We start from the raw sequence: 15,734 nt of genomic DNA on the forward strand, positions 1-15,734 counted from the left end.
ATATATATAAATAAAAAATCATAGTACCATTATAGGATGTTCCTTCAAAAACTTCAATTAGCCAACAAAATAACAAAAATGACATTAATTAGATATAAATATATAAGACATTATTTTACATAATTGTATTAATATTGGGAAATAAAAGGATTATTATAAACTATACATACTTCCTCAGAGTTCAAAGTCTATAATGATAAACATGTGATATAATAGGCACATAAGGGCAGTTAATGCTTAATTTCCACACTATTGTTGTCACTATAAATTGATATTTATAACAAAACTTGGCTTTTTTCAATACTTATGAAAGACCAATGCTTCATGAAAAACTTGCTGTGTTCTTGAATATAGGTTAAATCATTCTCACTGGATCATAAACATTAACACCAAATGCTAAACTTTAAGTCACAGAATCTCTAATAGGATGGAGCCTACAATGTCATTATTATTAACTATGTCCTAGATATAGAAACCTTAACTAAATCCTAGGTGAGTTGATTTTTAAGTGTAATTACAGTTAACTAGTTACAGAACGACTACTATGGATCAGACATTTGCAAATACACCATATACAACACACACACACACACACACACACACACACACATTTATGGGTATTAATTGAATGCAAATTGGTATGTCTGTCCCTCTGTCAATCAAAATTAATGCCTGAATCACAAAATGCTTAAAATTTCTGTGAAATACTGTCATCAGTTTTATTGAAAATATCTATAGACTTATTATAATTTTTTGGTAATATTCAAAGCATAGATGTGGATACTAGTGAAAAAAATGAAATAATTCCTGCTTGTTAGTTCATAGTATACTCTGGCATGTAATGGATATGCAAAATATTAATAAAAAATACAGTAGGGTGTATTAATGGGATATCAAATAAATACCATATTCAATCAGTACAGATTTAGGAATGGTTGTGATAAAATGAAAAAAAAATGACTACATATCAACACAAGTCTAGAAGGAGTAGACTATAGGGTTATTACTCTGTAGCTTCCACTAAAATTTTGTGAAGGCAAAAGTTAATTAAGAATGGTAGAATAGATTTATAATTTTGTTTAGAAGCCTGGTAGATCTCATTTTTTTCTCCCTTGTCATTTATATAAAAATTTATGTTTTGAATCAGATTTAATGTTTTTCTCTTGATAATTTCCTTTTGTGATTTCACTAAAATAAAACATGTACACAGAGATGTACTTCATTATGTTCTTTTTAAACCAACGGCAAAGCCCTAAAATATGCTTATTTTATTTCCTTCTTCTTAACATATCAGAAATTCAGTAAGGTATGTTTTGTAACAAAATGTCTTAAAGAAGCATAAATTCCGTAGAGAGTGAAAACATATGTCGCAACTCAGTATCTGATTTATACTGAACACCTGCAGACTGAATTTTTTTCTATTTGCTTTCCATTTGAAAAATGGCAAAAGAGAGCACTGAGCATCATCAATGTGACTCTTTTATTTGTCTGCTCTGAACCTGCTACTGCTTTATGATGACATGTTTTTCTACTCTGGAAATATGTTCATTGTTTATTAGTACATGGTAGGCGGTGCCTTCAAAAAAGGATAAAATATATTGAAATGTCAAAAGTACTCACAAAACACTTCTGCTTTATCCTTAAATATGTAATATAAATACTCAACGGTTTCTCATAACTTCCTTAAATGGGAGAGATGCTGAATAGCACAGAACTAAAGTTCGATAAGACACCAATCATCATAATAACAAGATAAATTTGTGTTATTTTGAAAAAGTGCTGCATGATGTGAGTGCCATGTGACTAGATCCAGAGTTTGGCCTCTAGCTGCTGATAGTGATTCCCTCATCAGGCAGCCAGTAAGAAACTCTACAACCTCAAGTCTGACGACGACCTGAATGAGGATGGAAGAGAACCTCTTGGACTGTACAGCCCTGGCCATTACTGTGATTTCAGCCTGTTGAGACCTGAGCACAGGACCCCGCTAATCCATGATGGTAGGCAGAATAACAGCTCCTCCAAATCCCACCTCCTAATCGTGGGAACCTACAAATGTGACCTGAAAGGGCAGAGAGTCTTTGCAGATGTGATTCAGTTAAGGATCTTAAGAGGGGAGATTAGCCTGCCTTATCTGGGAGGGACACTAGATGCAACCACAAAGGTCCTCACAAGAGAGAGGCAAGAAAGTCAAGAGAGAAGAAGGCAATGTTAAAATGGAAGCAGAGACTGGAGTGATTCACTTTGAAGTGGAGAAATTGTTCACGAGCCAAGAAATACAGGTGGCCACTGAATGCTGAAAAAGGACAAGGTAACTGAATCTCCCCTGACAGCATCCAGAAGGAAACAGCCTTGCCAACGCCTTACAACTCAGTTTTAGTTTAGTGAAATTGATTTCAGATTTCTAACCTCCAGAAACAGAGCAGAATAAATTTGTGTTATGTTAAGTGATTACATTTGTGGTAATTTATTATAGCAGTAATAGAAAAGTAATACTCTCATGCTGACCCTTGATCCATGGAAACTGTGAAATGATAAGTTTGCATTATTTTAAGCTACTACATTTGTAGTAATCGTTATGCAGCAATAGAAAATAAATACAATCTCTTTGTAGATAATTGCAGCTATCCCACAACAGTATTTAATCCTAAACTACCTCTGTACTCTCTCCTAAGACCCAAATTAACTAATATTCAAGCCAAACTAATCAAGTTATGGACCTCTAAACATAATATCATGCTGCTCTGTTTGCACCATTCATCACGCAGAGCACAGTCTTTCCTTTTATTTTCTTGTATTAAATGTTATCATTCCATACAGACTGTCTTAATAAGTTCAGACTGTTAACAACAAATTCCCATCAACTGGGTGGATTAAATAACAGATATTTATTTCTTATAATTCTGGAAGCTGGAGATCCAAGATCACAATGACAGCATGGTTGGATTCCCGTGAAGGCCCTCTTCCTGGTTTATAAACGTCCACATTCTGGTTCAGTCTTCACCTGGAGGAGAGAAAGGGCTCTTCCTCTTCATGTAAGGACAGAATCCCATCGTGGAATTTCATCCTCATGACCTAATTACTGCACAAAGTACCTACCTCTTAATATCAGCCTATTAGAAGTTAGTGACCTATGCTGTTTGAAGGGACACATACATAATATCCATATCAAAGAACAGTTCTAAAGCCCAACTTGCCTAAAACATTATGCCCAAGCCAGGCATTTTTATAATTTCAAGTGTAATTGAATATGATAAAATTACACATATTTCAAGTGTATAGTTTGATATGCTATGACATATTTATACACCTATGAAAATACCATCAAAATTAAGGTATTGAATATAATTATCATGCCCAAAAGTTACTTCATGCTCTTGTGTGATCCTTCCCTACAACTCTTCTCTGCCCTGAATTTCCCCAGATAATCACTTGTCTCCTGTCAATAGAAGTTTGTATTTTTTAGATTCTTATATAAGTGGAATTATATACATTTTTTTTTTGGTCTGGCTTCTTTTGCTCCACATAATTATTTTGACATTCATTCATGCTATATTGCAATTTTCTCCCTAAGCTAAGAATACTTCCAGCAAAATGTCCGCAATTTAGGGAACTTTGAGACTCCATCTGTATTCCCCTTTGCTACAGCTTGAACATACTCTCCGTAAGCATAGGCACCATTAGACTCAGCCTTTTGTCGTCGTCGTCTTCTTCTTCTTCTTCTTCTTCTTCTTCTTCTTCTTCTTATTATTATTATATTTATTATTAGTATTATTATTATGTATAGTTGATACAATCTTGTATTAGTTTCATGTGTAGTTTATTATTTCTCAGGAATCACTCTCTTGCCTGACCTAGTATCTTCAAAACTGTGTGCAAATATATTTTTTTCTCTCCCTATTTTTTTCTTTTGGTTGTTTCAGGCAAGAGAATCCTTATTACTCCATCTTGGATAGAAGGGGAAGTGTCAAACAACTCTGAATTCTCATTGAATTTATTATCCAAATCACTCATTTTACAATTGTCATTTGTTCTTTTGAAAAGTTGCTTACCTTTTTATCTACAAGTTAAAAATATAAATAGGTTCTTATACTTCATTCCAAATTTTCAGAAGCATAGTCCTCTGCTCATTTTTATGTTCATAAATGTTGGGCCATGGTATTAGAAACATAAAATCAGTGCAAGGAAAGTGAGCTATTGTGGAAATTTATAATGTGATTCTCAGTTACCAATTTTGCCCAGTAAAATATCTACCATTCAACTTCTTTGTACTTGACTCATTGCATTTATTTGAATTTGAAAATTTTAGTACTATTTAAATAGGGTTATATACAGAAATCTCCAGAACCAGAGTGCCTCTGTTTGAATTTTGAGTTTGTCACTTACCATCTGAATGAATTGAGGAAATTTACTAAGTCTCTCTGTGTCTCAGTTTTCTTATCTACAAAGGGGAAGGAAAGTTAATAAATATAGTTATCTCAAAAAGCTGTCAATGATTTGATGAGGTAATAAAAGAGTAATAGTAAATGTATCAAAGAATTGTGCTAAGTAAAAGTTATTTTTTTAAAGCACTTAGAAATAAAAAAGTGTACTACCATCGTTTTCTATGTTTTGTGGCTTATCAAAATTCCTTGATTCATCTTTATCCAAATATATGTTTCTGTGATAACCTGCCAACTTGGTCTAGCAAAACCTTTAGCGGTATATGATTGCAAAGCTTTATAGCAATTTATTTTTGTGACACCCATGTAAGAACCAAAGGAACCTTGGGTAATTGAAATGCAGTTTGTTGAATTTCAGTAGAAGCTCATGATGTAAGATCTCAATCAACAGTTCTTCCACCTATCATAAGAAAAATGTAAAGTGTCCCACAAATTGTGCTCAATATAAAATGTTCTTTGGACACTTTTGAAAAGAAGCTGTTAGAGAAAGGCATTTCTCACTTACTTTTCAGTTCACCCTGGGGATACTATATGTGATATCCATTAGTTCCATAGTAACTGAATTTAAGAGGTTTTAAAAGTGACCAGATATGACCCATAGAGGACATAAGAATTTCCGCTGTTAAAATTGAGGTGAAGCTACGGTTTTAGCTGAATTGGAAACTGAATTACTACTTACTGTTAGACAGAATGGTTATTTTTAGTGCCTTGAGGTTAAAGTCAGTGGGAAGGCAAGAATAGGGGTTATATTACATTGTAGGGAGCTGTCTCTATTGTAGCAGGTGTACAGTTCCATTTATGACTATCCTTCCTATTTTAAGCAAAAATATATATTCTAAGAAGAACAATAATCCAGATATAAAAATGTTAAACTGTATGCAGGTATCACCTGGAACTGGCATTTTCAAATCGTTCCAGTAGCATGAAGGAACAAAGGGTTCCAATGGTATGCCTTGGAGAGAAGGGGACAGAGTAGAGTCAAATCTAGCTCTCTGCATTTACACACACACACACACACACACACACACACACACACACACACACCACTTAGAGACACCCCTCCAATATGTTTAATCTACAGTATTTCATCGCAAGTATTTATATAAGAAATAATTATCTTGTTTAAAATATGTTACAAAGCCTCTGTTTTGCAGCACTTCCCCCCCCCCCCCCTCAGTTGGGGGAAGTATCTATCACTACAATACACAAAGAACATTTTAGGCGACTAATGCCTATTTTTCACACAGAGTTTCAGAGAACTATCCTGATCATAACTTAGGTAAATCAATCAAGAGCACTTCTAAAATAATTTAATTCAGCTTACCAAAGGCCTATTCGGATTACTATAAAATTGAAGTGAAGCCAACACTTTGGTTTGCTGGAAATCTAATTACTACTTAAGTTTCTAGAACAGTGATCTTTCAGGCCTTTGAGGGTAAGTCAGTAGAAATGCCAGAACCAAAGACTTTTTATTGCAGCTGCCCCTAAACTCTGTATTCCATACCAATATATAGCTCTTTCTTCTATGGATATGAGGATATTTTGTGACATTATGGTGTGACAAAATAATAATATTGTTCTAAATTATAAGGAAATAGTTTTTGTTTCTGCTTACAGTATTTGATATAGAGCAAGTCACTAGGCTTTTTTAATTTTTATGTTTTTTTTTTCTTTCTTTCTGTGAAAAATAGTGATGATATGCTCATTTGTCTACTTGATATAGTGGCTGATAAAATCAATTGAAATAAAATACGTGATAATATTTGAATGAATATAAAACTGCAAAGAAAATAAGTCATTAGTGTGATTTGGCAGAGAATATTTATATATCCTGATGACCTGAATTGTGTCCTCCTCAAAATTCAAATGTTGACATTCTAACCCCCAAAGGGGTGGTTTTTAGGGATGGACAATTTGGAAGGTAATTTGATTTAGATGAGATCGTGAGGGTGTGGCCCTCATGATGGGATTAGTGCCCTTAAAGAAGAGGCATCAAAAAGCTTGCTCATTCTCTACCTAGGGGCATGTGTCAAGGAGAGGCCATGTGAGCACAGAGCAAGAAAGTGGCCTTCTGCAAGCCAGGAACACAGTCCTTACCAGGAATTTAGTCAGCCAGAACCTTGATCTTAGATGTCCTAGCCACCAGGATAATGAGAAAAAACGTTAAAAAAAAGTTTTTTAATATTTTGTTTTGTTTTGGTTTTGAGAAAGACAGAGGGAGAGAGTGGGGAAGGTGCAGAGAGAGAGGAAGACACATAATCTGAAGCAGGCTCCAGGCTCTGAGGTGTCAGCACAGAGCCCAACATGGGACACGAACCCACCAACTGAGATCATGACCTGAGCCAAAGTCTGACGCTTAACTGACTGAGCCACCCAGGCGCCCTAGGGAAAAAAAAAATTAATAGGAGATAATTTTAATAAGACACCCAGTCTATGGTATTTTAATATGCTAACACGAGTTAACTAATACATATATCTTAAGATTAGATGAAAAAACAAACAAAAAATTGCAAACTGTAAACCAGACTTTAAGCATTAGTGATATCTTAAATATCATCTCACAAATAGTTCACGAAGTGTTAAAATATGTGTTATAAACTTTTTGGTGAGTTCCACAAAGTCTTAAAATATGAAATGGTATTTCTCCTCATAGAAAAACTAAAAAATCAGCACACGTTATATCAGTAATCATACCAGTCTACATTCTCCCAAGAAACCAGACCAGTATGATATACAAGATGTAGTTATTAAGATGTTTGTTTTAAAGGATTATCTCAAGTGGTTGTGGGGGTTAGCAACTCTTAAATTAGTAGTGTAGGCCAGCTGACCAGAAACTCAAGCAAGAGATGATGTTGCAGTCTTGAGGCAGAATTACTTGTTTGGGAAACCCCAGTTTTCTCTTATAAGGTCTTCCACTAGTTGGAAAAGGCCCATCCACATTAACAAGGGTAAACTTTATTTAATCCAACTTAAAGCCAACTGCTTGTTGTTAAATACATCTGCATTGGGGCGCCTGGGTGGCTCGGTCGGTTAAGCATCTGACTTCGGCTCAGGTCATGATCTCACGGTCTGTGAGTTTGAGCCCTGCGTCGGGCTCTGTGCTGACAGCTCAGAGCCTGGAGCCTGTTTCAGATTCTGTGTCTCCCTCTCTCTCTGCCCCTCCCTTGTTCACGCTCTGTCTCTCTCTCTCTCTCTCAAAAATAAATAAACGTTAAAAAAAATTAAAAAAAAATACATCTGCAAAATACCTTCACAGCAACATGTGGGTTACTTTTTTGATTAAGTAACTGTGTACTCTAGCCTGACCAAGTTGAGTCATATAACTAGCCATCATAGTGTTGAAGATCTCTTTAAGGAGACATACCATAAGTGAAGGACTAGACTAAAGTCTGATTGGATATATTAACATAGCTAAAGAAAAAAAATATGCCAGTTGCTGTTCAGACTAATGTGGAAGGAAGAAAATGTTGACAATATTCTTTTTAGCACTGTGTCTAGGGGAGAGGAGTTTGAACAAAAGAGCACTAATTTTTAAAGCCTCCTTATAAAAATTCACCCTAAAGTAGAAATGGATACATCAGGCTCCTATGGCTCAGTTCCATTACATGAAATAATTTGCCTATCTCTCCTTGTTCTAAGTTCTTACTCACGAATAGATAATTTGGCTAAATTGATTGTTTCAGAGAGAAGATATTTGCTTCTCAGTCCCTAATTTATGTGACAGATTTATATTTCATGTGCCTGCCATTTCCATTCTCATTGTATGTATTCATCTTTTATTTTTTTTTAATTTTTTTAACGTTTTTTATTTATTTTTGAGACAGGGAGAGACAGAGCATGAATGGGGGAGGGTCAGAGAGAGGGAGACACAGAATCTGAAACAGGCTCCAGGCTCTGAGCTGTCAGCACAGAGCCCGATGCGGGGCTCGAACTCACGGACCGTGAGATCATGACCTGAGCCGAAGTCGGCCGCTTAACCGACTGAGCCACCCAGGTGCCCCTGTATTCATCTTTTAAATTGTTTTATTGAAGTGGCTTAGTTGGTTAAGTGTCAGCTCAGGTCACGATCTTGCTTTCGTGGGTTAGAGCCCCACATCAGGAGCCTGCTTCAGATTCTGTGTCTCCTTCTCTCTCTGCCCCTCCCCTGCTCGTGCTCTGTCTCTCTCTCAAAAATAAATAAACATCAAAAAAATTAAAAAAACATAAATAATTTGTAAAAAAAAAGTATAATTGACATAAACTACACGTGTTAAAGTCTATAATTTGATAACTTTGCCATATGTATACAGCATATACTGAAACTAACATTAAAAATCAAGGTAATGAATATGTATCTCACCCTCAAAAGTTTCCTTGGTAATTTTATAGTTCTTTCCTCCCATCTCTCCTGTCCCTGGCAATCAGGGATGCATTATTTGTCTGAAGATGTTTGCCTTTTCTAGTTTTATAGAAATTATACAGTATATTCTGTTTTAGTCTATCTTCTTTTACTCAGCAGTTACTTTGAGATGTATCCATGTTGTTACATGTAACAATCCATTTATTTTTGAGTCACATTCCATTATGAGAAAATACCACAATCTCTATCCATTGCCCTGTTGATAGTCATTTTGGAATTCAAAACTATTCTCTCTTGAGATGCTCAAAACTACTCTAGCTGAGGCTGGGGTAAGGTTGATGAAGTAGGCAGGAAGGCCCAACTGTTCAGTAGTTTCCAGCTTTTCTTAGTCCTCTTTGATTCTGATCTAGTTTTACATTTCCTTATAATATTGGCTCTCTCTCACAATGACCTCTACACTTAACTCATTAATCTTTCTTAAAAGTAGTAGAGTATCCCCACAAGTGTCTAGCCACAACAAATTTACAAAAAATAGTAGATTACAGAAAAAGTTCTATCACCATGCAGTTTGTAGGTTTTGTGGTATTTGGTTTGATTTGATGTGCTGGAAATGGAATATTATAATAACCAAATTTCCATAATGGTCTTCCAATTATCAAGCATCTCTCATTCAAATGACTTTGGGATTCAGCCAAAAATGTAAAAAAGTGAATTAGGTCTAATTTGAAATGACTGAGGATAGTAGGTAGAGAGCATAGACTCTGACTAATGATATTCAGACTCACTTCTAAAACACTGTAAAGTAGAAACAAAAACATGTCTTTGGGCTGAATCAGCCTCCCAGAGAATGGAACCTCTATGATAAAAGTGATTCATAGTTATAGCTTCTTCAACTGAGCTACTACCTTCTTGGGAAATATGTTCCTATCCTGTGAGGCTGTAATTCAACTCTTGTGTAAGGACTGACTTCATTTGTGTAGCGTTACTAGAACCCTACATAAACCAAATTATTCTATCTCTTAATAAACCTTTCTCCAGGAAGCTACTTCTCATTTGTCATTTTTTTTACAATATACACTCCATCTCAATTTACTCACCTGGGAACCAGGGAAATAAAATCAACAATCCAAAAAATATGTTGATTCCTACTGTGCTCTAACTGTATGCTAGGTATTCTATGAGGTTAAAGATGACCAAAGTTGTTCCTATAACTGAACTGAATAAACTTTGCTTACTACCATTCAACCTGGGTAATATTCTTAGTGGATCTTAACATATTTGTGATACAGTAGTACTAACTTCAATTAGAATCTCTGCTCTACCTAAGTGTGACTCCACTTACTGAAAGGAAATATTTCCTCAAAAAAGTAGGTGTCTTTATTCTTATGCAGGGAGAGACATGGGTTTTGAGTTTCATACTGTGTACAATCCAAAAGTGACATGATTTTTTTTTTTTTGCCATGCAACAGTGTTTTCCTAGCCTACTCAATCAAGATATTTGATATAGAAGCCATGTTTGTTTTGCATTGTTTAATATAAAAAGATTTAAAGCTGCCATTTTTAAAAAATCAGGAAACGTTTTTAAAATTTTATACATTGCACTATTTTTTCTTGTGTTACCAGTTTTTAAGATCCTTTAAAAGATGATGGTTTGTCTCTAAAAAGGGAAAATCACATCAGACTTTGCATTCAGTGACAGCTACTATTTCTGTATAAAATAATTGAATGAAGATGTAGGTTTCACATTACCAAAGTGTAGATTTCTATATATATTTATGCAAACTAATACGATTTAAAAATTAATATGACAAAAATTGATCATTTGGTTAAGTACTCCAGAGCTTGCATAGTCGTAGGTTATTTCTATATAAAATTAAAATAGAATAAAATATAAAAAGGATAAGTCTATTACTTAGAAGAATGGAATATAAGAAGTATCTGAGTATTGAGAAAATCTGCTATTCAATGATATCTGGTTGCTCTTAGCATTACTCTAAGTATGTTTTCAGCTACTGTTGCTGACTAGATCATCTAAATTGAGAGAGGAGAGTTGGGGCAGGTGTCGGATATGTAAGCCAGATTGAATACCAGAATGAGTGGGTGGAAAGAAAAGAAAGCAGTAAGTGTCAGCTACTTTTTAAAGAAATTTGGATGTAATCAAAGAAGAAAAAGTTGAAGAAAAATGTATTTCCTTCAATTTAAAATTTATAAGAAAATGCTCAACACTTTTAATTATTAATAAATGTTACTGTGAACAATTGAGCAATTGCTTTGGGTGAATTTCCTATTGAGATCCTAAAAAAGTTTTAATTTTCTCCATTTCCCCATCATTTTCTAAGATCTGGCTTTGTAAACGCTAAGAAAAATATTCTGACTCAAGTAACACATTAAAATTCATATCTTATACCCCTGGAAGTCTCTATAAATACTCTTTGGTTGATTACCATTGCCTTTGATATTCTCCTCTGGTTTACACGAAATTATACAATGTATTTGCGACCCTGACTATTCCTTCTCTTCCTGAATTCCAAAGATAGACATTCCTTTAGTTCTGTTCTCTGGACTTCTTCTCTTCCTTCTATACATTACCCCTTGTATATTCATTCAGTCATAGCCTCATCTAGTGTCTTCATTCATATCATCCCCAAAGGTGAAAGCCAATTATCCTTGAAGAGATTGGCATGTTAGGAACATGAATCCAAATCCCCACTGATTCAACTTTCACTGAGGAATACAGACCTGGAAATAAAATGTTAAATTCCTGGCTCTTTGTCATCCTCCCAATTTCTATAATGATAAATTCCTGATATTATCCAGAGGCGGTAGCCCATGTCTAATGTTTGTAACATTTCTGACTGCCTATATTATCTGAAAGTGAGCTGCTGACAGTGTCTAGAAGAGTCTGCCTGATAGTCATCCATTCAGTATTAGTTTAGTATATTAATAGATCAAAGTTAAACCCTCTCTTATGAGCTTCAAAATGCTTGGTCAAAAGAATTTTGAATATATTTAGATCTCTTTAACCAAATATCCACCAACATATTGATAAATGAAATGGCAGTGAGTAATACAGGGTTTTTCAGTCCTGTTTGTTCTTAAATCTTCACAAAAATTAATGATAACCAAATTGAAAGTTTTGGCCTTAATTATGCTGCAAAACTTATGTGTTACCTGAGCTTGTTATTAAAGACTTCAACATTCCCAATTCATCATGTGGATAAGAGCTTTTCTTCTGCATTTGTCATTGTATTTTCTGCCATCCCTTCCCCATGTGTATGACCCAGGTCTGTGATCTTTCACATTGAACATATCAACCGTTTATTACCAGCTCTATTTTAATTTCCTTTCCAGCTACCACTGGAAGTACAAGACTGCTGGCAGTTTTTAATTTCACTTTAGACAGCAAAAGACATATCTGCATGATTAGCATGCCACATATCTATATAACTGTTATCAATTATATTAATTAAGGGAAAATTGTAGCAAAATTTGCTCTGAGGGAGGAAAAAAATATGTCTCTGAAAGCTTTATTAACGCGTGGATGTCCACAAGCTATTATGTTTCTCAGAGTTTACCCATGATTTGTCCAGTTTTTTTAAAAAAAAATAGAGGACTTAGAAAAAAATGTAGTTTTAAGGAGAAATAATTGTGAAATTGGTACCTGTGAACATCATGAGTAGCTATTTTGATGCAAATTAAAACAACCTCCACACAAGTACAGGTGATTAGCTGAATTGACTAATTGTCTTTAAATATATGCCTAGTTGGACAGCCATTTATATTCTCTAACAAGCCACACAGTTCAGAAAGTTTTTAAACCACTTAGGAAAATGAACCTTATGGCTCAACAGCATTTCTACTGGTATTTAGAAAATTACAGTTTGAATTCAAAATGATTATAGCTGTAAATCAGTATTTAAAGAGATTTTACATACATTACCTCATTTAATCCTCACCGAAATCCTGCACGATAGGGAACATCAAAGGAGGCTGAGAATTTATTAGCAGCTTGACTATGAGCACACAAATGGTACTGGAGTGTAAATTCCAAGCCAGGGTTTCTACTCCCAAGGTTACTGTCACCCTCATCTACTCTTTTATGTGTAAGTACCCCATATGTGTCAGTACCTGGTAAGAATATCATAGGTTGGGAACAGAAGGCACAATTCTGAGTAGGTCGATATTTTTGCTTTCAGGTAGTTTTGAATGTAGCAGATGAGACAAACAAGAAATGAGTTAAAGTATTATATCCAGAGTAAGTGTAAGATAGGACCTAGGAAGGAGATGTAATTTCTATTTTGGATGGGCACAGAGAAGATATCTGAAGTGATATTTGCTGGTCCTTCTGTAATTAGTTACATCTACGGAGGTGAAGGACTATTCCAGAAGAGGAGCATGTAGGCGTTTCTAAGGTAAGAGAAAGCATTGCTTACTAAGTGAACTGTGAATAATTCACTGTTGATTGAAGTTTAGTATTTCATTGAGAAAAAGTCTAAACTGAAGAGTTTCTCTAGCCTCCTATGAACATTTGGAAATCTCTGGAAATGTTTTTGTATGTCAGAGCTGCTGAGGAGGAGTATTACCAAGTTCTGGTAGATATGGGACAAGATTTCATTGTAGGCGCTTCCTGCACAGTGGGTAATTTTCTCGTGCTAAAATGATAATTGTGGTCTCCTGAGAAATGCAAACAACAGATCATCAACAGCCTCATAGGATATACTGAGACTTTTGGGCTCTCTTCAGAGGCAATGTTCTGGGCCACTAACACTTTGGTAAGATTTCTTCGTTGGAAGATCTCTTCAGTTGCCATCTGGAAAGTGGGTTAGAGGGTATGCAATTAGACACTAACCCCACAAGTTCATGCTCTGCTTTGCATAGGCAAGTCCAAGAGAGCAGGGGCAATTTGGTCAGTCCTGAGAGAATTTCAGTGCACTGATTCTTTCTACTGGAAAATGTGGATGTTAGCTCCCTTGAGCTGACTGAATGAGAGAAGGTGAAGTGTGCAAGAAGAACAAACCCCAATAATAGCCCCTATAGGGGGCGAGAGCAAAAGCCATTCATTCCAAAGAACAGTGACACTCTCCTTGCTAGGAATAGACAGCTCTACAATTCTGCCATGGTCAAAATAATTTCTTTTATAGATACATCAATCAAATCCTTATTATAATAGTTTAAATTCCTGAAGTTGGATTTCTGTTTCTGCAACTGGAAGAAATACTCATTGATTCAATGGGGGTATTCAGTCATGACATATCTTGATTCTGACACATTACCAGAGACAGAGGCTGGGTTTATGTGTTAGTAGTTTTATGAAAAAGAGGATGCTTTCATGGAGCCATATTTTTTCATTCATTAATTCATCTATGCATGCATGCATCCAACCATCCATTTGGTCATCAAAAAAATATGTATTGCAGGTATTGATTAAACACTGGAAAGAAAAAAGTGCTGCTCAGAGTTGGGCCTTATAGACAGTTATCTCTGGAATTCACCTATTTTTTCTCTATACTTCCAGGAATTGTTGTATCATGTTGTTAATACTTTTTTTTTGAAACTCCTCAGTATTGTTAAGGACCTATGCCTATTGTGTTATGAAGTTTGGACTTCAAAATCAGAAATGGAAATACAAAGCACAAATTATGTTCATAGTAGTATGTGACTATCTTCTGAAACTGGTACTTTATACCAAATATCTCTAGTTCTCCAAATTACTTTGATTAGACACAAAAAGGAAATTTCTTCATTCTCCAGATGCAAACTGCTTTATTTACATGCCCATTCAGAATCTGAATATATATGCCTTTCTTTGTACAATTTAGTCATTTAAAAAAATTTAAAAGATGGGATGTCTTCAGTAGGTGGTGAAGAGAGTTTAAAAACATTTTTATTTTACACAGGTGTAACACAGGTGGTACGCCCTTTCCTCTCTGCCCCATAGGGTGTAGCTCTAACTACCCTCTAGGGAAGAGAAGGTTGGGTGAACAGCCTTACTATTTCTCCAGCTCAGTAATTACCTGCAGGAACATTCTCTTCACTGCTCAGGAGTTCTTAAGGGAAGTGCAGGCTGATGCGTACAGAATGGGCTTGCATCCTGATTCTTCTACGGGTCACTTCACCCTCTTCCTCAGACCTTATACACATGTGTGGCTGATTACGTTTTACTTTTTTCTCCCCCTTAATTGAAGGATTCAAGTCTCTGTCATGCAGTTATATATATTCTGGTGGAAGGACCATCTCATGGTGCCCTGACATAGCTACTTTGTTCTCAGTAACATATGCAGAAGATAGTTTTCACAAATAGAATCCTAATGAACAGCACTACCTTGTAGCTACAGCACCAGCTTCAGCCCTCTCTGCATTTCAGATGCTCCCACCCTCATCTCTTTAGGGCAAATGATGTTGATGATTCCCTGTGGTTGCTAAAGTCAGGGTAATTGAGCGTGCCTTCATAGCTTACTTTAAACCTGCTCTCGTATTTATTAACTGTCCCTGCATTAAAGTCTTTTAAATTACTGCATTTAAGTGTGACTTTTTTTTTTCCTATTGTGATCTTCCCTGATACTAATGTTCATACTACTAGGCCACTAATAGAGTGGGGGGTGGGGGAGGAAGGCCCATCCTTGGCGAGGAAAAGTAGAAGTGAATCTAATTTTAGACCTGTCAAATTTCAGATGTCTGACTAATATTCCAGAGAGATGGAAGTAAAAAGAGGTATCTGGGATGGATATTTAATTTGGAAATCTAATGAAATTTATGAATTTGAGAAAATCTGGGCTTCATTTACCAGTCTATAAAATTAAAGAAATACATAGGTTATTTTCTCTGTGCTTCCATCCCTGTGAGTCTTTATTTTATGTAGAGAGCTGATTAGAAAAGCAGGAACTTAAGGGACCCAGAAATCTATCGTAGCCAGAAAACTTATGTGAACACTGCAGTATCTTATTTTGTGGCAACAA

The 15,734-nt window shown here is 35.4% G+C and overlaps 1 protein-coding gene and 1 long non-coding RNA gene across 6 annotated transcripts in view; one reads left to right on the plus strand and one right to left on the minus strand.

The window, feature by feature from the left end:
• Positions 1-8,942, minus strand: part of LOC109259531 (uncharacterized) — a 33,068-nt gene extending 24,126 nt beyond the window's left edge. Inside the window, exons 1-2 of one of the 2 annotated variants that reach the window (XR_002076690.2) lie at positions 8,779-8,942; positions 4,384-4,438 (exon numbers count right to left, since the gene is read on the minus strand). This is a non-coding gene — a long non-coding RNA (uncharacterized LOC109259531). Of the gene's footprint in view, positions 1-4,383; positions 4,439-5,328; positions 5,393-8,778 lie in introns of those variants that run through there. The other variant, XR_008419400.1, reaches the window with a different exon arrangement.
• Positions 1-15,734, plus strand: part of MGAT4C (MGAT4 family member C) — a 729,331-nt gene that overhangs the window by 57,441 nt on the left and 656,156 nt on the right. The gene's annotated exons all lie outside the window — the stretch shown is intronic.

This window comes from Panthera pardus, unplaced genomic scaffold (genome assembly GCF_024362965.1).
Source record: "Panthera pardus isolate Hobbes unplaced genomic scaffold, ASM2436296v1 HiC_scaffold_6, whole genome shotgun sequence".
Lineage (NCBI taxonomy): Eukaryota > Metazoa > Chordata > Mammalia > Carnivora > Felidae > Panthera > Panthera pardus.